This window comes from Phyllostomus discolor, chromosome 5 (assembly GCF_004126475.2).
Source record: "Phyllostomus discolor isolate MPI-MPIP mPhyDis1 chromosome 5, mPhyDis1.pri.v3, whole genome shotgun sequence".
NCBI lineage: Eukaryota > Metazoa > Chordata > Mammalia > Chiroptera > Phyllostomidae > Phyllostomus > Phyllostomus discolor.
The window spans coordinates 141,131,558-141,156,240 of record NC_040907.2 but is presented as its reverse complement, the minus strand read 5'-3'; the positions used below and the strand labels follow the sequence as shown (position 1 = coordinate 141,156,240).

At 38.7% G+C, this 24,683-nt stretch overlaps 1 protein-coding gene across 3 annotated transcripts in view; it reads left to right on the top strand.

Moving 5' to 3' along the window:
• PRKG1 (protein kinase cGMP-dependent 1) overlaps window positions 1-24,683 on the top strand; it is a 1,342,121-nt gene that overhangs the window by 826,045 nt on the left and 491,393 nt on the right. The window lies entirely within an intron of this gene.

Here is a 24,683-nt window from a genome sequence, read left to right as displayed (position 1 = left end):
TAAAGGCATTTACCCAAATGACCATATAGCCTGTCTCAACCAGCCCTTGGTTTAGAAGTTGTTCCTTTCATGAAAATATGATAGTTTCAGGTTTTGACACTTTAACTTTTTGTTGGTGGTGGTGGTGGTAAGAAAAGTATAACTGTTAACTATGAGTTCAATGTTTGTGAATAAGTGGTCTCCACACCTGAATATGTTGATTTGACCCTGTGTCTGAAAGGGAGGTTTTTTTGAGTTACTGTAATAATCCTGATGAATTGAGTTAGAAGTCAGCCAAAGGCAGAGGTCAAGTGTATATCAGTCTAACAGGCTCTGACGAGCTGAACTGGGAATCTCTTAACATTAATATTTCTCTTTGGCCAACCGCACTCATTAGTTAGTGTAAGGAGCTTCTATAATTTGATGAAGCCCAGATCTTCCCAGATGAAGGAAGAAGCATTACCTCAAGTCTATACCCTGTTTCTTAACTCACAGTGTAGGACAGTAGTCCCATGGATGGGAAGCTGGCTGTAAGATTTATGTAGCCTAGCAGAATAATGAGGCTAGAGGTAAATGACTGCTTAAATGTATATTATTGCCTTTTGAAATTAAGAGTTCCAAGGGAGTTGTAATATAGTGAGACCTGAAAAAGTATTCATTACTATGTATACATTGATGTCGTGGTCCAATTTGAAACTTCATTCATACGGAGCCCCCAGGGATAAATGCTTCTTTTCAAATTGCTGTATGCAACAAAAAAGAAAAGCAAAACTGGTAGCTTGTGCACTTTAAAAGTCTTGCTTTAATGAATAGTTGGCTTTTATTCTATTTCAAAAATACTACCTTCAGAGTTTAAAACAAACCACATGGAAGGGGAAAAAAAGGTTGTGTTTATAGATATGTTAATACATCACACACGTCATCTTGGAAACTTTATGTAGAATCTGTAGAATGCGATTCACAGGTCATTTAGAAGTATATTAAATTTGAGATTTCCTTTCATCCCCTGATGAGAAAAAGTGCTAACATATTTAGTCCTCTGTTTCTTTGCATGTGTACCAACTAAAACATTGCGTGTGATGCCTCAAAATTATTTTAGCAATAAACTTCAAAAGAAATGAATTGGAAAACATTGTGAAGTAAAAAACATACTTTATAAAAAAATTCTTGGTACAGAAAAGCAGAATTATTGTATTTTATGTACCTTTATTCCATCCACTCAGCACCTGTGGTGCCCTGTCATGATGCTCTGCCACAAGAGTGATACTGGTGAACTGTTCATTGTATCTTGTCTCTAACTTCCAAAATTGTTTCAGGATGGTGCCTCAGATGAGATTGAACAAGTGACATTGGCCACTTCCAATGGCAGTGTTTAAAATAAGAAACGTGAAGAAAAATGATGTAATCCCAAATCTAGCTGAACCAATACATTTCTGGAGTTAGTTTTAAGCTTAATAACTCAAATTACTGAATAAACTCAAATTATAATCTTTTGCCTCCTCTGGTTGGCCACTACACAGTGAAATTCAAATATATGCAAAGGAATGGCTTGATGTCGGCAGTCTGAGAGAAAATAAAGGGGAAGCAATGATGACTGTGACCACCGGTCTACAAAGCATCTAGTATAGATTATATACTTAACACATGTCAGTCTATTCAATACTTACTATGACTCTGCAATGCAGATTACACCCCTATTTTGCAAAAAGAAAAGAGACTGAGAGCCGTCAAATGTTTTGTCCAAGGTAAAGAGCTTTTCAGAGTTGAAATCAGATTCAAACTAATTCTCTCTGATTATAAATACTCATTCTTTCCACTGTATTCCTCTGATTCTGAATAAAGAGCTTAGATAACCCGTAGACTAGGTAATTTCTTCTTTGAAAATTTAGTGTTTACTGAATTAATTAATTTCAGCATTTACTGTTAACAACAGCGAATAAATGTTATTCTTCATTGGGGTCTCGTTTGGTTTCTGGACACAGTGACTATGTTCATGAAACCCAGCTGGGTTTTCCAAACTTTGCTTGCTCTTCATTCCTCCTCCCACCTCATAAAAGCTGAGAGGGGGCCCAACAGCTCGTGGATGGAAACAATTTTTCCCCCACTCCTTTCCTTTATAAGTTGCTGTTTAGTTAGGACCATGACACGTTACATAGTCTCATTCTCTACCTGTTTTCGTTTAGTACAGCAAAATAATATTTTGCCTCAAGCAAACAGAAAGTTTTATTTTTAAGTTATCAACTCTGGAACTGTGCTGTCTACAACAAGCACACAATAAATAGCAAACTTCTATTGGGCATTTTTTGGATCAAAAGCAAAAACACAAAATCTCCACCCTCAAGGAATTCACAGGCTATCAGACAGGCAAGGAAGGAATCTATTAGAAAGTATCTCTCTCATAAGGCTGTTATAATGATTACATGGAATGGATTCAGAACAGTGCCCGGCCATAGAAGGTGCTACATAAGAATTAGCTGTTATTATAGACTGACCAAAAAAAAAAAAAAGTGCTATGGAATGGAAGCATGAGAAAGGCGACTTCCAGGAGCTTAGTTGTACCTTAAGTTCATCAGTCAAAAGGTGATGCTTCATTGTGTAAGGGCAAAGAGATATTAGTGTCCTACAAGTCGACCTGCAGGTAAGGGCAGGAAATTTCCCAAATTTAAAATATGGCTAAACATGTTATACTTTGAAATTGTATATAAAACTGTTTTTCCCTTTTGAGATTAGAAATCTCTTAAAACTCATTTTATTTTTCTTCTAAAACTAAGCCATGATCATATGCTATTTGACACAAAAATAAAACAGAGGGGAAGATCTATCAAAGTAGCAACCAATACACCTTGCTCCACATATGTTCAAAAAGGCGATCAGCAACATGGAAAAATTACTCTCTGTTGAGAAATTTACACTTTAAAAAGTGTCAGATTCCAGCTAGGCAACTGTGAAACTGTCCATTAGCCAGCCCCATGCAATGGAACCTCTTCAACTTCTCTTACTTTTCTAAATATATTTCACATACATTCCAGTTCATGCCCACATTCAAAGTTGAATAGAAGGAAAGAAGTTCCAAGGTCAGCTTTGTACTTATAACTCATTCTATAAGATTCATTATCCCTAGTGCTAGAGTGAAAAGATGGCCTTGTCTTCCATCTATGAAGCACTTTGCCTGATTGATAAAATAACCTAAAAGCCTCTGGCAAGAGTGAGGGAAATTGAAAAGCCAAAGGCCTAGGTAATACAAGTAATATCAGCAGATATTGAAGAGGAGAATTAGTTGTGTTTGTAAGTACATTTGAAGTCCCTTTTAAAAGAATACTATATATATATATATATATAGAGAGAGAGAGAGAGAGAGAGAGAGAGAGAGAGAGAGAAAGAGAGAGCGCAGTTTTAGGGTCACAGCCAAACCGAGCAGACAGTACAGAGCTTACCCATGTACCCTGTTCTCACAGATGCATATGCATATTCTCCCCATTACCAACATCCCCCACTGGAGTGGCACATTTGTTACAATGGATGAACCTATGTCAATAAGTCATTATTACCTAAAATCCATAGTTTACATTTAGGGTTCATTCCTGATTTTGTACATTTTCTGGATTTAGAAAATCAGGGTTCCTTTTTAAAGAGAGCTCCCTACCCTTGTGGTAAAAATGCAACCTAAAATATAGAAAGGCCTGGTTTTCAGAGTAATAATAGAACTGGAGCTGATATTTCAGAAGCTGTTTGTTGCAAGATATACACTAAGGCAGCACTCCCCAACTTTTTTGGCACCAGGGACCAGTTTTGTGGAAGAAAATTTTTCCAAGGATCCAGGGGTACAGGGCGGGGGGGTGAGGGCAGATGGTTTCAGGATGATTCAAGGGCATTACCTTTATTGTGTACTTTTTCTATTATTTTACATTGTAATACATAATGAAACAATTATACAAGTCACCATGATGCAGAATCAGTGACAGCCCTGAGATGGTTTTCCTGCATCTAGATGGTCCCATCCGGGGGTGATAGGAGACAGCGACACCAGAGGTGTATTGCGTATGTCCTGTGTACTCCATAATCTCATTTTGGTTGCTGTCCCTGCAGAAAACCCTGCTTTCACAAAAATAGGATGCTGGAAATGGAAGCAGGCTTTTCAGTGCTTTTGTGGCAATCTCAGGATATTCTGCCTTGAGTTTAATCCAGAACATAGGGAGATTTGAAGTTGTCTCACACATACTATTAAGGCCACTGTCATCTGTGATCTCTAGCAGTTGATCCTCTTCTAGCAAAGACAAAGTCGATTCACCTGGCTTATTCACAAATGGACCATCAATTCATTCCTTCCCAGTTCGGGGGTCTTTTTTGGTTGGGGAGTCATGCTCAGACTCTTCTGAAAGCTGAGATAGGCGATCATGCCCCAGCTGGGAGAAAGAAGGCCCTGGCTCAGTCTCTTTCAAAATCTCTGCTAATATTTGAAACATGTCAAAAATCCCAATGTTCACTCATTACCCCCATAATTCCAGTTTGGCTTTGAGTGCAGCTGCTTTATCTGCCGACTTGAACACAGTTGTTGTTCTCCCCTGAAGTGACAGACCGAGTTCCTTGAGCAGGTCGAATATGTCACACAAGTGAGCAGGTTTTGTGATGCATTCTGTGTCACTGAAGTGTGCTGCCAGTGGTGACTGTTTTCTAAAAGAAATCTCTGCAGTCGCTCTCATAACTCAAAAACTCTGGCCGGAGAGCCCCCTTTAGCAAGCCACCTCACTTCTGTGTGTAAGAGAAGACGTGTGTGCTCTGGGTGCATCTCCTCACAGAGCTGTGTGAATAGACGTGAGTTAAGGGCATGTACTTTAATGTGGTTGATCATTTTAATCACATCCTGAAAAATGTTGTTAGGTTCAGGTGACATTTTTTGGCTAGCCAGCATTTCTCTATGGATGACACAGTGTGTAGGCTCACATTCAGAAGCGACATCTTTGACCTGAGTAGTGAAACCAGAAAGCCCCTGTCACGGCAGCCACTCCATCCATGTGTGTAGTGACACAAAAATGACCAGTTCGGTTTTCCTGACATGTAATCATTCAAAGACTTGAATAATGCTGCAGATGTGGTGTTGGTTGGCATCAAAAGTACACATAATATATCCTCATTCACATCCTCCTGTAAATATATTGCACAAAACAAACCTTGTTGCCTTGTTGTCAACATCGGTAGACTTGTCAACCCGGATGGCCTTCCATGGTGACTCATTAATCCTCTCTAACAATTGTGCCTCAATATCCTCTGCTATTTCATCAGTTTGTCTAGTTACGGTACTGGCCGAAAGAGGAACACTTGCCACCTTTTGAACTGCAGCCTCTCCTAAAAGTTCAAGACAAAGTCTTTAGCAGCAGGCAGGATCAACTCTTCACCAATAGTAAAGGGTTTCTTAGCTCTAGCAATGTGGTCAGCCACTAGGAATGATGCTCTCAGTGCAGACACATTTGATCAAGTGGTGGCCTTTGGTAATTGCTTCTGTTCTCTGTGTTCATGTTTTTCTCTTTAATCACAGAAACTCGAAGTCCTAACTTTTAATGCCAGGTGCTTGGCCTCCATGTGGTGAAGCAGTTTTGAAGGTTTCATGGCTTCACTGGATAGTCCATCATGACATATTATACAAAGCAGGCTTGGCGAATGTGAGTCACCCGTTGCAATGAACCCATAATTTAAGTAGGACTCTTGGTATTTTCTTTTAAATGCAGCTTTCTTTTTGTTGATGGTTTTAGAGTCTTCTGCTGTCTTATCACTGGGTCTTTTCCCCTTTGCAAAGAAGCTCTCCAGTGGCATTTGTATTTTGCTCATTTTGGCTAGGGTTAGCTTGTGGGCTTACCAAAACTGTGACCGAGACAAAGGCACAGTGGGCGAAAGAGGCACATGTGGAAGTGGTAAATAAAATCATTGGTGGGCCATGTGCAGACTAAAATAAGTGTTGATTCTGACTTAAAGCCTGCCACCAGCTGCAGCTGGACCATTGAAGTATGTCAACTGACTTGCCACTAGAAAGCCTTTTACCAGATTCAGCTTAATTGTCACTTGCCACTCACTGATTGGGTTTTGCCATGAGTCTGCAAGCAATTGATTTATTATGGTCTCTGTGCAGTCAAACCTCTCTGCTAAGGATAATCTGTACTTGTAGCAGCTCCCCAGTGCTAGCATCACCACCTCAGCTCCACCTCAGATCATCAGGCATTAGATTGTCATAAGAAGTGTGCAACCTAGAGCCCCCCTTGCAGGCACAGTTCACAGTAGGGTTCACACTTCTATGGGAATCAATGTCTCTGTTGACCTGACAGGAGGCGGAGCTCAAGTGGTAATGCAAGTGTGGGGGAGCAGCTGTAAACACAGATGAAGCTTCGCTCCCTCTCCCGCTGCTCACTTCATACTGTATGGTCTGGTTGGGGCCCCCTGCCCTAAGGCAAGGGCAGACCTCCAACCCAGGTCAGAAACTTTCAACCATTTGCTGCAGCACACTGGTGTGCCACAAAAATCTCAAAACAAGCCATAACTGACTACTTAGTCAGGGGAACTGACCATTTTTCCCTTAGATTGTCAAATAAAACAATGACAACAGCCAACATGACACTAGCTGCCTGGTGTGAATGAATCAAAATTATAGCTATCTTTTGTCAGATTGACAAAAAAATATATTTTTGGTGTGCTGTAGAATTTTAGTTATTAGTTTGTGTGTGCCATGAGAGGAGAAAGGTGGAAAATTGCTGGTCTAGAGCAACAGTAGTCTGAGTCCTGGCAGCCTCCTGCCTTCCCACCGCTCTGTACGGACTGGCTTGGTGACTGTGATGGTTACAAAGGCTCTAGCCTTCAAAAGCAATGAAGAGCAAACCTGAATGACAACTGAACAAATTATTTTTGCTGATGATTGGGAAAAAAAGGGACTGCACATAATACATTTTAGACTTTGACCTTGCAGAAAGTTACTTTACTCAGGTGAAGTGGGAAGAGAGAAAAACACAGCTTTTTAAATTTTTTGGCTTGCTTCATGAATTATATGGTATTATTGCAATTATGTGTTGCAATACATTTAACTAGAGCTTTTGAACTTTTTGGCCATAGCCCATAATAAATGTTTTAAATTATTGCAGTATATTAAATACACACATACATATCTGAAACAAAATTATTAGTCTTATGTAAATTCTGATCACATCCCATGTGACTCCCATTTTGGACAGAAACAAAGATTAAACCTTGTACCCTTGACTGATAGTCAACATACTTAAAGGGGGAAATTAAACCTATATTCAAGCTTAAAAGAGTAAATAAATACATGGCCAAAAAGACAGTGTATTCATCTTTCAAAAACTTTTTTGATAAGGTTTCTATGAGAATTGGTAACAAGTCAGTAGTTGATTAGTTTGGGAAGAAATGTTCCCAGCGTTGCTAGATTAGCACTTTGAAACAAAGAAAAGGCTATTTCACACTTGGGGCTAAGATTTTAATTTAAAGTGTTTTACAAATTGTCTGGACTAGGTGCTATGCAAGAAAAGCTAAAAGCAATGGTATCTGTATTTTTGTTATTTTCCCTCTCATAATTTCCAGTACACATTGTCTTCACAGGCCATGTTTCTATAAACATTTCCTTGAACTAGAATAGAGTTAGTAGAATGAAGAGGGAAGCCTATACTTGAGAAACGCAAGCAGTTAAGATTTTCGGGACTCCCAGTATTGTTTTCTGCAGGTAGAGAATCATGAGAAAGAAATCTAACTACGAAGATGAAGTTGAATAAAAAAATTATTTGTTAAGCTATCAGCTCATATGTGCAACATATATGCATATATGCAACATAAAATTGAATATATACATTTGTAACTCAAAGGAGAACTTTGGGTTGGAGATATAGATTTGGGAGCATCAGTAACTAAGGGAGCAGTAAAAAGGTATAGATTAAGAATGAGACCCTTGGATGAACCAATATCTAACAACTGACAGAGGACTGGAGACCCATGATAAATGTCGGAAGGATGGTCAGGGAAGGGGTGCAGAGAAAAGTAAGATTTTGAGGAAAGTGAGATTTTCATAAGTTCAGCAAATTCCTTTTTGGCAGTCAAGGTATAATCACCGTTAGCAGACATGTCTCCAAATAGAAGTACTGAGGGAAAAATTGTTTTGATTTGGAAACTTGAAATTATTGACAATCTTAGTGAAAGCAGGTTCTGTTAATAAAGTCATGCTGAAAGTTAGATGTTCCTGGGTTGACAGTGAAATTGAAGGCAAGAAGAATAAACAGAAACTATTCACCAAACCGACAAAATACTAGAATTTGAAATTTGTAAGATCTCGTCATAATAGCAGTTATAAGAAAGGCCACTGTACTAGATGGAAGGTGGTTTATAGAAGTATAATTTCTGGTTCATTATCTACTAAACACGTAAGTAAACTCAAGACAACTCTAGAATGCCCAAGGAAGGTCCCGGATGAGTGCAGAGTTTTTAGGAAGTTGTTTTGAGGAGGCAGATACACTGTTCTACAGAGTTTTCCTGCTGTCATTGCCAGATGGACCATTAAGCTGAGATTTATTATTATGTTATATTTTGCTTTTTCTCTTTTCAATATAAGATAGTTGAAAAGCAAACAAGTAATGATTGATCACTTTATTTCATTCAAGTGTCTTCAAGAGGTAGAGAGTAAATATCCAAAGAGTCCTTTTCAATGAGGATGGTTTGATAAAAAGGATTCCAATAACAGGCTTAGTCGAGATTTTGGGTCTCACAGAAACAGGGTGCAGTAACAAATTACAACCAAGCTCAGCCACATGTGGATAGGTTGCTGGTGTGATGGGTGAGCTGCCAAAACTCACGATGCTATAATTTTGATCGTGCAGTTAAATCACTTGATATTTCAAGTACCTCAGGATCCTTATTGATTGAATAATATATTTTTTCTGTGTCCCCAAGTTTTAACTTCTGGTGTTAATAATAGCTTCACCATATCTGAAGTTAGAAAATACTAAATTTTAGATGATTGGTAGGAACAAAATCTCCCACATATTCCAACTGTTAAGTGGTATAATTATTCTGTATTTAATTCTAGGCATTCTAATAAGCAAGGAATTTCTATAACAGATTGCTGTGGTCAGCCTTTTCTTTTAAAGTGCTTTAGCAATTATTTTAAATATTTTCTTTTTATTACACAAAATCCTGCTACTGGAATTTTAAACTTAAGATGCTGATCATCAGTCCCAAAATGTGGGGGATTTCCCCCCACCACCCAAAAACTCTCAGACACCAACTTTGTGTCCTACAATTCATCTGACACTATCTATCCTGAGATAGCGTCAGATTGTAGTGTCAGATTGCACAGGTTAAGGGTTAAGTGCCATGAGACTGACCCCCCCCCAACCCCCCCCACACACCCCTGCCCTACTTCAGAGCTCTCTCAAGCCCAAGATGTTACCTGTATTTTTGACAGACTGGCTATAAATCAGAGGTTCCCGTGACCCTCTTCTTGGGTTTGATTAATTTACCAGAGCAGCTCACAGACCTCAGAGAAACAAGTTACTAAATTACTGGTTTATTATAAAAGGATATTCAGGAACAGCCGTTGGAAGAGATGCGTAAAGCCAGGTGTGTGGAAAGGGGTCTGAGTTTCTGCTTCCTCTCCAGCCACACTGTGCTTCCCTGAATTTTGGTGTGTTCACCAACCAAGAAGCTCTCCAAACCTTGTCCCTTTGGCTTTTTTTTTTTTTATTAATGACAGAAGCATGATTGATTAAATCATAGATTGCTGGCAGTTGATTCAATCACCAGCCCCTCTTTCCTTCCTGGAGGTCAGAGGAGAGGTGTAGGATGGAAAGTTTTAAGCCTCTAATCCTCTGGTCAATTTCACTGACAATCGGCCACTTCATTAACATATGGAAAGAAAGCTTTGTTGCTTCGTTACTTAGGACATTTCCAGGATGTTAGGAACTCTGCCAGAAATCACAATATGAAAAACCAAACCTGAAAAGTACTAGTATTTGCTTTCAGTGAAAAACAGTGTATGATTTGTAAATTTTCTAGGTTGTTCTCCTTTCATTTTTGCTATTGTAACTCTGGGGAGATCAAAAGACACCATTAAAAAATGTTAAAATGTGCTTGCTGGTGGCCTTGGTAATGGGAACTGTTTAAAATACAATCAGAACTTGAAGCATACTAGGAGGGTAATACTTGCCTTATTGTACATTAAAATTATTTATTTTCGTATCTTCCTCCTTTAAACAATGAATGGTCAGGGATACTCTTTTAGTTAACTTTATATTAAGTGTATTCCAATGGTTATACAATATCTGACGCAAGCACTTGATAAATATTTGTTGAACAAGTAACAGAATGTAGAAGTAACAGATAATGTACTGAATTAAATGTAGGTCTTGAAAAGAAATGGCCAACACAAAGCAAATGAATACTAAAAATTTGGTTCTTATATTAAGAATGGTATTAATAACATGAATTATTCTAAGGAAAAAAGCCCTCATTTTTTACTATAGGGTGCTAAGGACAAGATAAACATGAACTACAATAAATCAAGAGGTATGAGCATACTGTCCTCTTCCAAAGCAGAATAAATCTACAGCAGCCATGTTTCTCTTCTCTATCTGTGAGTTCAATACTAATTTCAAAGAAAGAAAAAAAATGCAGTGTTATTTGTAAATGAGCTAGTGTTCCATTTGTCTTGTTGGTAAGCAGGGGCCTCAGAAACATGTAGATCCTTTCGAAAGAATGAAGCCCCATCTTTAGCATGTTATGTGCTCAGGGGTCAGGTGAAGGGTTCTCCGGGAAAGTACTGATGGTCTTTTCTGATTGAGGGAGGAGTTCTTGAAATGTACAAGGAAATTCTGGCTCTTTGAAAGAGCAAAGCATGATAGGGAGTGTTCACATAGGAATTATAAAGGCAAACGAAACACACACCAGTGTCCTGTACCAGAAGAGGGCCCATTAGAAGATGGGATGGAAACCAGGAGGAAAGGAATTAGCTGTTTTGTGTATTCTTTGCTACATTTGTTCCTTTGAAAATGCCTTCTCTGGTTAGTGTGAAGTCAAAGTTCCTTGTCCCAGAGTTTACTAAGTCCTTGGGTTAGGACTGAAATCAGGAACTGTCATCTGAGCCTAATGCATATTTAATTTATGGATAATCCATTAAGACTTTATTAATAAGAAATAAATGGTAACTTTCTACCCCAATTAGCTCTATGTTTTGTGGGAGGAAATTGATTTTCCTCGTCTTAATGCGTGAAATCCCAGTGCCCTGTTTTTCATAGTGTCTTCAAAAGGCAGGGAGCACGCTTGGATACCAACAACTGAGAAATGAGCTCCTTTAACAAGCACATAAGAAATAAACTTTTTTTTCCTCCTCTAACTTTAAAGTCTGTATATCAGTGAAACTAAGTTTTGCTTTTGTTTCTAAGTAGTAAAGGTTTCAAGATGCAGACACAATGTCATCTTGTTTGGGATACTTTTATTAAATACATTTCCCCTCCCAATACCTTATTATGAAGATTTGCAAAATTTGAGAAAAGTCAAGAGAAGTTTAGAGTCAACATCAGTATATCTACCACCTAGATTTTGCCACTCTCATTTTACTATACAGATGCTTCTTGACTAACACTTGTGTTAACCCCATTGTAAAAATGGAAAATACTAAGTCAACATGCATTTAATACACCTAACCTACCAAATATCACAGCTTAGCATAGCCTGCCTTAAATGTGCTCAGAGCATTTACATTAATCTACGGCCAAGCAAAATTCTCTAATGCAAACCCTATTTTATAATCAAGTGTTGAATATCTCATGTAATTTAGGTAATTGTGTCTGGCAGCATTCATGCTGGGCAATTATCTTGAGTTTCATCTCAAGAGTAATTGCCTTCCTCTTCTTCTCACCAGAAACAGGAGATGGGTGTTTTGTAGACAAAATGGGATGTGAAAACACAATATCCAAAAAACGCTAGCAACACAGTACACTGTAGGGTGACGGCCACCTTTGTGTCATTTGCTGCCCAGCCTCCTGAGAGAAAATGTGCTGCATATCACTAGCCCGAGGAAGGTCAAACTTCAAAATCTGAAGCATGATTTTTATTGACTGAGTACAATTTTAACAACACCATAGAGTCAAAGAATTATTAGTCAAACCATCATAAGTTGGGGAATGGCTGCACTTGTTTTATCACATGTATATTCATCTATCCATGACTTTATTTATCCATAAATCCATTTCACTTTCTATACATTTCAAAAGGAATTGAAGATATCAGTTCACCATCTCTAAATACTTGAATTTACATATTACTATCTTGGTTATTAACAACTTTTAAAGATTATTTGCAAATAAGCATATTTTAAGTTTATTGAGTATACAAATCTGACCCCTGTGTACTTGAAGGAACTAGTATTGGAACTGAGAAACCTGGGTGCTTTCTGGCTCCAGGAAGAAGTCAGACACAGTCTTTCAACCTCACCTAACCCTCAAATTCTTCCTGTACAAAAATTATTTTTCCATACGTCTCCCAGTTCACATGCCCACTGCACACTCTTGCAGTTCCCTTCACTGGATGTCTCCCTTCCATCCAAGCTTTCTAAAAGCTTATCTCTGCCTATTATTTTTTAACCCATCCTTCTTCAAAATGCGTATTATCTACCCGAAACAGATTTCAGAGTGTTAAAGCATCGATTTTGTTTTTTTGCCAGGTTTATTGATTTCGGTCTAATTCAGAGATGTTGAATGTTAGGGAGTCATGTTGTTGTAACTTCTGTTATCTCCAGTTACACAAAGGGGAGGTGTGATTGGTATAAAGGGGACGACTGCAAAGTGTGGGGCAGGAAGTGTCAGCCCGCTCACTGACTACTGCCTGGCTGGCTGCTGCCAATCATCTGTGGAACTGCTGTTAGAAAAGCCTCTGGCTCCTGGCCAGGTCCCAAGAAATCTGGACTTTTGGTCTGGTAGGGGGCCCAGGACTCTGCATTTTTAATAAGCTCCCAGGACTATTCTGATACACAGTAAATTTGGGGAAAATGGAGTGAAGAGCATTAATTTAATTCTGTCAGGCTCTTGCTGGTGAGCTCCATAAGTTATAGTACTATGGCTCTTAGTTTCTTTATGTGTAAAATGAAGGGCTGGACTAGCTAGATATTATATAGGGTTTTTTTTTTCTTTCTGTTTTCCGAATCTGCAGGCTCACTTAAGTCCTTCTAAAAGGTGCCTGTGCAGCTTCTGTCTAGGAAAACAGAATGAAAGATAGGAAACAGAAGAGCAAGACTGTGAGCACCCGAGTTCACATTCCAGAGCATGTCACGGGCAAGTTATTTAATTGCTGTGCACTGCTTTTTCTGTAAGGGGGTGAGGGGTAAAGTTGTTACTGAACAGCAGTTGGGGTCCAGTTGCCTGCCGCCACCCTGTAGGCAAAATTCCAGAGGCAAAGGTTTGGTGATAAAGGAAAGAAGTCTTTCCAAAAGCTTCCATTGGGAAATGCAGGCATCCTCAAGGAAGAGAGCCCGAGAGCCAGATCAGCCAGCTCAGGAGCCCAAGAGCCCTTCTTTTATCTCAAATCTTCTTGCCCATAATTCCATGTGCTCTGGAGGCATTCTGTTTTCTCAGCCATTCCTGTTTACCGCTGCCTCAGCGAACTCCTCCTTTGGCCCCTCCTTACTTCTCCCTAGTGATCTCATCTGATGTCTCTGTATCAAAGTGGTTATAAGAGTTAGATGTTGGGAGCAATGTATGACAAAGTAAGCATTCAAAAAATTTGCTGCTTCTATTTTTGTCATTCTTGTTCCTGTACATGGGTGACGATGAATGGGGAGGTGTAAGAGGAGGAAAGACACCTGTGTCTCGGAGCACTCTGGTGGGAATGAGCAGCCCGGGATCTCCTTTCACCTGGATCTGTAACTCCGCGTGCCTCCTGGGGAATCAGGCAGCCCTCAGGGACTCCACTGCTTCAACACAGAAATGAAAGAATTTAGATGAAATAAACTCCAATCTCCTTCTTGGAGTTAAATTCTGTTCTGATGTAAGTCTAGTAGTTTTTCATGGCATTTCCTGTGGAATGAACACTGTGGATTTTTAAAACTGGTCATATTTTTCTCTTTGCTTTGCCTTCTAAGTTAGTTTATAGCTGGATTGGAGAGTGAACTTACTCATCGTGAAGAACATCAGCAGGGCTGGCTTCAGTATTTGCCTTCCATGCAGGCACCCAGAGCTCCATGCTTCCGTGTGCCCTGCTCTGGATTTAATGTTCTGCTGTTACCATCCTGAAATGCTTGATTTTTTTTTGTAAACAAAGAACCCTGCATTTTAATTTTTACTGGGCCATGCAAATTATGCAGCAAGTCCTGGACCTCAGCATTTGTCTCCTTTAATTCTAGCTTCATCCTTGCCTTCATTTTTACTCTTCTATGCATTGTTCTCATGCATCCTGGTGTCACCGTATATCTATTTTGTTTCTGATCTTCCTGTGTGCATTTTGTGAGCTACCACATTTTCATTTGGTAACCAGGCAGAAAATGGATAAGGAAATCATTGCTTTGTCTATGAAGGCTTGTCACTAAAACTCCTAGCCACACTTCTCTCCTAATCGCAAAGGAAGGAGCATTCTCTCTTTGTTAATCACTGAGTCGGGTATTGCTATGCATCACTGTCTAACTTTGCTATGTGGACAGACACCTTCACTTCTCAAATTATCATATCCTCTTTGAGCTTTATATTCCCAAAGGTGCCCATTTCCTGGGCATTGCTCTTAGTAGCCTCCAAGGATATAACTGTGGAATTAATTTAACTGGAAATTAAATTAATTTAACTTGCTAAAGGAAGAAAGGAGGGGAGGTTTTAGCCAAGAGGAGGAAAGCTGGAAAATGACCCCAGAGGATGGTCACAGTGTATGATCTTTAATCATTGCTTAAATCCCACTCTTAAAAAAAATGGTTGTGCAGTGCTTCTCAATCTTTCTGAGCCAAGCTTTTGTTTATGTGGAATAGATCTAAAATGGGGAAGTTCTTACAATAATTATTAATTATATAATTTTGAAATAGAAAAATAAACCTATTACTTGTTAACTTAATAACATATTTTTGTGAAAGATATTTTCCCCAAACCATATTTCATGAGTGGCATTATTTTATGTTTTGCAAGTCATTTTATCATCTGGATTGATAGGAGACAGCCGGATAGGAGACACCTGCTCATTCAATCTGTCATGATAGCACATGCCTAGAGTTTCTGCAAAACTCCATTTACACTCTTGAGGAAGTAAGAGTGTAAAGGGCAAATAATGATTTGTGATTATTATAAAAACAGTTTTTACTTTATAAACCTTTCAAAGCATCTCAGGAACAGCATTGGTCCCTGGACCGCACTTTGAGAACTGCTGCAGTTGAGTGACATTTCCTGGCTGTGCCAGTTGTTAGAACCCAGTGTGTTCAATGTCACAATGGCATCCCACCCTATAGGGCCTCCCCTAGGGAGACACCCATAGGGTCTCCCACCCTATGGCTGAGAATCTGCACATTTACTAACTTGACTGTCTGGTGGTGGTCTCTAAGATTGTAAAAGCATTGAGGGAGTGGGGTTGAGAGTTATTTAAGATTCTTGTCTTTAATCTACTTGCCAGTCATAAAGGATGGGCAGATAAAAAGAGAGAACCAAGCAGTGAGACAACCTCGCTCATCTGAACTTGAGGCCATAGCCCTTTGTACACAATGCTAAGTTCTTAGTTTAGGTGATTAGTTAGTTCTATTATTTTTAGTATGTTGGCAAATAATGGATGTATTTATGAATAAAATCTTTGGTTAAAAAAAGGACATTAGTGAAATAATTATTGGAATAAATTACAGAGTCATCCCAGGTGAGGTGTTTTGTACATTTTATGCATATTTCAACTGCTGTAATTTGAAAAATATGTATCATGCACTCAGTTTCAATTCATTACTATTAGCAGCTCTGCATTAGCAAGCTTAAGAGTGCCAAAGTTCAGATTAATTATGTAAAATAGCACTGACAGACTTTTATTATAAGCTATATTTAATTTTTTAAAAATAAAGTTTTTGTACTTACCTTTTGCTTCTTACTCATGGGTTTGCAGTGTTAACTGTATAGTTAATCTACATAAGGCCCATTTTAAATGTGTATTTGGAACAAAATTAATGTCCCAGGGACAGATCAATAACTAGAGGCAAGAAAAAATGCTTAGGGAGCCACAACTGGTTTTTAAAGACTGGGGTTCTGTGTTTAATAAACTAATCTTCCTGAAAGTTACACCTAGGTTGACCTTAGGAAACAAATGGTCATCTAGAGTTTTTAGCTCCCAGTTCATATCATCACCCAAAGCATTTGTCTGTGGTACTTGATCTTTTGAGATAAATGTCTCTTAGGGGAAAGCCACATTTACTTTCTAATTGGGGCATCCTCTAACCATCAGATAAAGGCTGTGTGCAGCTATGAAGTGGGACCCAGAGGGTGGGCCTCAGTTAGAGATTACAGGTAAGTACAAGAGGGTGAGATTTACCTTGACCCTACCTTGAGATTTACCTTGGTTGCATGGCAAATTGCTTAATTTCTAAGTATTAGCTTCCATGAAGATATTACCTTTTAGGAAGATTCTATGTAGCAAAAATGTGAAAAATGAAATGGAGAGATTTTTGAGACCCACAAACCGTTTGGTTTGCTATTTAGTAGCCACAAGTAGAGAACTTGAACTAAGCCATTTGACGTGGGACTAGAAAAGAAGGAACAAATTGGGGAGATGGTTATTAAGTAGAATCAGTAAGTTTTGATGAGCAATTGGATGCAGGACGTAAGGGAGAGATAGTCATAGAAATTCTCATGTTGCTGAAACTGATTAGCTGCTATCACTCACAGCAAAGTCAGAAAGAGGCGACAGGGTGGGGGTGTAGTGGATGCTGAGTTTTTCTTGGGTCATGTTGAATTTGCAGTAGGGATTCGGGGGAGAGGGAAAGCTAAATACAGGTAGAAAGGCCTGGTGGGAGTTTATATATACTGGCTGAAAATCAGGAGAAATTTGGGAGACATCAGGTCTTTACCTGGCAAATAAAGCCATGAGTATGAATAAAGCCACACAGAGAACAGGTGCAGAATGAGAAATCTGAGGCTGACTCAGACCAGAGAAAATTAGTTGTTGTCGTTGGAGGAAAAGAAAGCCTAGAGACAGACTGGCAGCTTTCTCCAGGAAAGCCAGAGCACCCACAGACATTTGTTCTGAGCTATAACTCTGATGCAAATTAGTTTTTAATATAGAACCTATTTGGAGAATTTAAGGCCAGTCACAGTAGCAGGGCTACTGTGTGTCTTTGGCCCCAGACGAAGTCCCCTGGGGTGGAGAGTGTGGAACTCAGATTGACTCCCCAGAGATGGGTAGCCCATGTGCTGCCGTGCTGCCCTCCCGGTCGCCCTCTGTTTCCTGGGGTAGAGAACCAAGCTTTGCGTGTCAGCATGAGCAAAAGGCAGGGCCTCTGCTCAAGGGCATGAAAGTAGCAGCTTGAAAATGATCACATGTGATGATCCCCAGGGGGAAGCCATCCACAAGGCAGCTGGCAGAAATCTGTTGCCTCAGTAACTCTTCCCCAGTAGCCCAAGGTGAGATCTCTTTGGTATTTAGATTGTGCTCAGAAATGTATTTTTCCCCTCCCCTCCCCATCTCTGTCTTCCTTTATCTCCCTCACTTGCCTCCCTCTATTTCTTATGTGTGTATTTTTAGTTACTATTTGGCATTATATAATCATTTCTTGAATTATTCAAGGTCATTCTTTTAATCCCTAGCACATTTAAGAAAGAGGCTTGAAATGTCTGAGTTCTGATTGTTCTAAATATGAGGCAGATTACAAATTGAGATATTTAGAGAATGGTTTCTTATTTTTTTGGTTAGCTTAAAAAGGATTGTATCAAGTATTTTAATTAATTAATTGGCTAATTAATTTAGTGCTTTTATGGTTTCAGCTTGTTCTTCATACCCTTTTCCATTTTCCTTTCTCCTGGATTTCTTCACTTTTGTATTTCTTGTACTATCTATAAGCCACCCAAGTTCTCAGAATAAAGCGATAGTTATAGCAATACCACTTCTACTTACAATAATATTAATATTGTCATTAAGCAGAAATAGTCCATCTACTCGGCACTGGCAGAGCCAAACACTAGACATCAAGAATCACAGTGGAGAAATATTGGCTATTTTATCATAAATCATGCCGCCCAGGAGAATGGGAAGTTAATGCTCAAAAGCCCCAACTTCCCAGATGATACAGGGCAAAATCAGAAGACAATAGGTTACGGGTTGGCAGTCGTGCTGGGAGCTGATTGTCACGGGTGAGGTAAGGGTAATTAATTACTTCTTTAGGTCTTGAGGCCAGTTCTGAGGTCTGCTCCAGTGTTCCTCTTTCTGGTGTCATGGGAAAGTAGCCAGTATTCCACTTTAGGGTGCAGGAGGTCAAACATAACTAAGGTCAAGATGTTATCTTTAGCCTGCCAGCTGTCCTGACCTTGTGACCATTAGTCAGGTCTTGGCTACTGTCTTCTGCGCCTCAGGACTTGCTGATTATCGGGGAAAGGCTAGTTCTCTGAGGGGGTATGGAGAGAGAGACAGAGAGAGCTATTGTACTTTTTTTTCTTTGTACATCTCAGGCCATGAATTCTCAATTAATCCTCCCAATCACAGTGAAGTGGATACTGTAATACTATGATCCTTGTTTTAATGACATGGAGACTGAAGAGCTAAGAGTTGAGTAACCTGCCCAGGGGCATGAAGCACAGTAAGCAGAAAAGTTGGAACTGGAATCCGGGCAGGATGGATCGCAGCATCTACACAGATTGCCGTTTCAGAGTTCCACATCTTAGCCCTCCACTCCAGTGACTGGGTTAAAGAGCATTCTCACTTTGAGCTAGAAGTCTAGTTTCAAGTCAGACACTCGTCTAAGGAAGCACAGTGAGTGGCAGAGCAAAGGCTAGGTCCCAGGGCCCCCTCCTCTCAGTCACACACAATTTTACCCACATTGTCTCTCTAATCTCAGTTTGTCACACCTTTTCATGAAAAGAGCGGTGAGTTCTTATGTTGGTGTTTCGCATATATTTTTCTTGTTTATGTAGGAAAAGCATTCTTCATGTGTGGAGGGAGAACAGATGATGCACTTTTGTTTTTTATGGCTAAATGTTTCTGAGCTTTTAAGGCAGCTGCTTACTGGAAACCGTTGCATTAACCACTATTGACGGATACAGTAAATGCTAGGAAAAATACCAAGTCGCATTAATCACGGATCTTCCCGTTGTCTCAGAAGTTGAACACGTTCGGTGGCTATTACAAGCGCATCGACCCTCAGAGAGCTTCATGAAAGATTCATGTGCAAAATAGCTATCTGCTAAGTGGTTTTGTGAAAATAATTGGAAACAAGTTTCAAACCTCAGTCCAGCTAAGAGATTTTGAGATTTTTATTTTTAAAACTGCCAGCTGTTTCAGGGAATGGCATACTTGTAGTAAAGTAGACTTTAATAATCCATCTTAAAATAAGTCTTAGTAAGAAAATTGTATGTTTATGAAAATTAAGTACATTTTTTAACTTTTAGAGAAACTTCTAAAGACTAAACATAAAAATAAAATATATGGTTTGTTGCTGATTCTGCTCTTCGCCTCACCATTTCATTTCAAATATGTCGTCATTAAGAGTAACATAACTTTGAAAATATCTGGCCAATCATTGGGAAAATATTTTTTACAATGATTTTACATGTTTTAACTTATCAAACTAGATTAGGTGCCATGATGCTTTAAAACTAATATACTAAATGGTGCGTTACATAAATGACTGAAAATAACATTAGTGCTTTTCCAGCATATAATATGCAGTTTTAGAAACTAAAATATTTCTGGAACTTTTTCCTTCCTAGTAGCAAATATATAAACATGCATATGTACCTGTGATTAATTCATGCTTTTAGATGAATGCTACCACAGTCTAAGCTTATATGTAGTATTTTTATTGGTACTGAAAGATTTTTAATATATGGGCAGAAGGAAGAAATATAAGGGGTAGTTAATGATATCATCATTTTTCCCAGCCAAAGGAAGTTGAGAGGAGTAATGTTTATTGATTATATATTATATTCCAGGCACTGCTGGGACTTGACATAATTTATTGTTTATTTCTTTTAATTTTGTTTTTACCAAAGTCTATGAGGTAGGTGATACTATCTCCATTTTCAAAGGGAAGGAAAGGAGCTCAGAAGATTAAGTACCTTGTCTGTGATATCATGTCTGCTCACAGAGGGGTGGAGTTTTAAACACAAATCTGATCTTGAGGTCAGGATATTTTCACAACACTTATTTTGTACCTTTTCTACTAAAACTGATGCTTTTTAAAATGAATATCAACCTTTTGAAAGCTTCCTCTTCCTACATAGGCTCATACACTCTGTATGCCATTATTTGGTATTTTGTATTAAGAAAACTACATAAATAATCAACCTATATAGGTCTTATGAGCAATTAGGGGGTCTAGACCAGTGTAATTAAGAAAAAAATTCCAGCTATCTATAAATCAACCTGGGGTTTCCTTCACCTTGGGACCATTTCCTTTCCAGCTGGGTGTTAGTCCTTTGACTCTGGGTTTGTACCTCACTGTGAAGCCCTCCCTACTCACCTTCTGTACCTTCTTGCTTGAAAGCATTTACTCCATTATGAAAGGGGCCAGCCCACTGGCAATGAGTCCTCTTTGTATTCCCAGTAGAGTTCCCTTCAAGATCTGGCACTAAAATACTGTTTTCTTGATATATTCGTCTCATGTGCTGTTGTTTAGTCCACTGAATTTTTGTTTTAACTTGAAGGGCAGCTGTTTAGGTTACCACTTCATTTCTAAAGGACTATTAATCTCCTGTCTTTGTTGATCGCACCAGTGGCAGCCAACAGCCTGGAGGGGGTGCAAATCTGTGCACGCTGTTCCTTTATCTGGTGTGATGGAGGGTCTTTGGTTGTCAGAGAAGCCAGCATTTCCAAATGTAGAGAGAGAAAGAAGAATAAACTTTTTTCATTGCTCAGTAGTGGTTCCGATTTACACAGGAAGAACTTAGCCCTGGCCATGTCACCCACAGTTCACAGTCATCATCCACACAGGGCCTTGCCTAGAATGAAAGAGTGCACTTCCTTTGCAAAGGACCAGGCTGTACTTGTCGTTGTACTAGATTTGACCCTGGGTGCAGTACTGTCCTGTTGATCTATTGAAGAAGGAAGCCACTCACTGATCAGAGGCAGGGCTTGCCTTGGGGAACTTCCCACACAGAGGCTTTTGCTCATGTTCTGCTGATATCACAAGTGGCTCTGTAGAGACACTTGAAGGCACAGATGTATAGACAATTAAGGACATACAAACTCAGGGAAAAATGAGATAATTCCCAATAAATTCACAGTTTTGATTTTGTAGGTCTATAAACCCTATTAATGGCATTTTGCAGGAAACTTCAATAGGTTATAGACACTAACTGGTAAACAACCTTTTAATCTTTCTGGTGTAGAACTCTTCAAATTTAAGGCATTAGGTCATAGTATCTTAGAAATCACATAGTTTAATCCCATTAAGTTTATAGATTATACACCTGAAGCCAGGTGAGGCCTTTTCTTGCCCAGGTCTATAAAGCAGTAAAGCCAGACTTTCAAAACCATTCTTTCCATTACTTCAAGTCCAATGATATGATCACCATGTATACATTTTGTCTCTCCAGAATGATTATTGTTCATCTGATAAAATCATAGTCCTGAAATATTCACAATGCCCATCCAGTGTCGTGCAAAAGAGAAGGGAGTTTAGTAAAAAGACTGTGCATTGCAGTTTTAATGGTGGAAGTGACTAAATCTGTTTTGATAGCTGTCATTAAATGTTTAACACAACTGACCAAGTCCCCTTTTGTGATTTGATGTTCATTACACAACAGTCACTTTATAATATGACTTGTTGTGTAAGTCGCCTATGGTGTAAGATACATGGAGGGCACTAAAGGGAACATTCCACACAGTGTGATACTTAAATTGTTCATATTTTTAATACATTGGTATTTGGCTTTTGTTTTATTTTTCTAAAGGGCATCCTATAGCAAGAATCTATTTTCTGCAGGAAATTCTGTTGTACTAAAAGGTTTATATGGTCAAGGCACCATCCTCTTGGGAAGGAATATAAGTGAATCTGAATGGTAGCATCTCAGTGGTTTAAAAAAAAAAGTGCCCCCATCAAGATGTTCTTTGAAATGATCATTTCTTAGGGAATGTTTTGTTTTAAAGTAGATGTTTAAGGTATAACATAGGTTCATGAATAAAATGGTACAAATATTTTGAAGATCACAAACATTTATTACCTGCTATTATTTAGGTAGATGAAAATATTTTTGAGGTACATTTATGCACATTTATAAACTTACAAATGTGTAGCTCCACTAAGTTAGTTAGCATGTCAAATTACTAAAGATTCTTGGAGTCATCAAAATATTATCTAATAAGATTCTTCTGGAGTTTCATTATTATTTGTGAAAGTTCTCTTAAGCACAATTTCACTATTTCAATACATTTTGGTCCAAAATGTATTGTATTGATAAGGAAGAGGCACAGGAAATGTGGTTAAAACCCACCACTCATTTTATTTTGCCAAAATTATTTAGTGACTATCTATCGTCATTTCCAATACATTTTAATGAACTTTCATAGAAGTGCCCTGCTTTTCATTAGTTAGGGAGTGGGACAAGTTTGAAGTCAAAAAGATGAGATTATGAAGCATACATACTCTAAATCATCGATGTTTCAGCAATGAATACTGAACTGGGAAGTGCAGGTGTAGTGTTTGGCATCTATGAGAAAATGCTTAATACTTCTTTTTTTAAAATTTGTCTTTGCTAAGCAAACCAAATACCATAACCAAATACCATACACTGGGTGGCTTAAGTAAGAGAAATGTATTTTCTCAGAGTTTTGGAGGCTGGAAGTCCATGATCAGAATGCCAGCATGGTTGGGTCTGGGGAGGGCTCACTTTCTGGTTTGCAGATGGCTACCTTCTTGCTGTGTCCCCACCTGGCCTTTTCTTGGCTCATGAGCAGAGAAAGAGATAGCTCTCCCTTCCTCTTCTTATAGGGCCTCTAATCCTGTTCTATTAGGATCCCACTCTTATGACATCATTTAACCTTAATCACCTCTTGAAAGCCCTATCTGTAAATGTAGTCACAGTTCAGGCAGTGATTCAACACGAGAGTTTTGGGGGTCAAGATTCAGTGCACAGCAAGTTTGCTGTGGAAGGTGCCAGCTTCGGCTGTTATGTGCTGAAGGTTTAGAGCTGATCAGAATGCATAAGAGGTCAACCTGTTGACCTCTCAGTATGTCTTTCCTAAGCACTTTTTCCTAGATTTCCCTGGAAGATTCATTTCTAATTCTTGTTTTATTAAACTGCTTCTCAGGAAGCAGTTTAGCAGTTGCTAGAAACAAGTAGTTTCCAGCATTAAAATGCCAATTTCTAGCATTTAATCAGGTTTATGTGGACTTTCAAAAGCTTTGTAGCACTTTATTTGGGGTCTTATGAATTTGATCTTAAAATATATTACAGCTACATCTCTGTTTAGTATTTGCTTTTTAATCTCCAAATATTAACTATAATTCTGTAAGCATAATCCCACAACTGATTTTCACCTCAGTAACATATTTACAAATTTTATCTGAGTATTTTATTATTGTGAGCATAATGTGAAATCACTGGTAAATGTGGCAGGATTAAAATAGAATAAATATATTTATTTTATAAGAATTTTACATTTATTGACTTTTGTTGACTTTACCATGAAATACAGTTGAGAATTTTCTTATTTACTTAAAACATCTATTAATGCTTTAAAATGTATGTGACTGGCATTGAGCTGGCTGCTGGGTATACCATAGGGAAGGATACATTTGCTAGCTTTAGGAATTTATCGTCTCATTGGTAACAAGGTCTAAATATCACAAAGATAATGTGTCAACAGCTACAAGAAAAATCTCTGCAGATTAGATCCCAAACATAGTAAAACCAAGCTCACCCAGACCATCAGACCTTACATAGAATAATGCTTAAATTTAATATAGGCAATTAGGACAGTCACATTGGGTCTCCTCGAAAAGCATTTTATTCCCCTGTAACACTTTTAAATATCATTTCACAGTCATTTAAATTCAGTTCACTTCCTCAGGGACACCTTTCCTGAGCTCTCAGACAAGGTGAACCACCCCCCACCCCCACCATAGCCCCACCACACACACACACACACACACACACACACCAGCTATAGGGTTGCCAGGAAAAAAATACAGTGGCATCCAGTCAAATTTGAAGATAAACAAAAAGTAAATTTTTAACACAAGGGTATCTCAAATATTGCATGAGATACAATCCTGTTAATTTATTTTTCAATTTGTTTGAAATTCAAATTTTATTGTACATCCTGTATTTTTATTTCCCAAGTCTGGCAACTCTACCCAGGTGCACAATTTATTTTTTATCTGTAAAGATTTTGTTGATTTATTTTTAGAAAGAAGGGAAGGAAGGGAGAAAGAGGGAGAGAAACATCAGTGTATGGTTGCTTCCTGTGCGCCCCCTACTGGGGACCTGACATGAAACCCAGGCATGTACCCTAACAGGAAATCAAACCAGTGACCCTTTGGTTTGCATGCTGGTGTTCCATCCACTGAATCG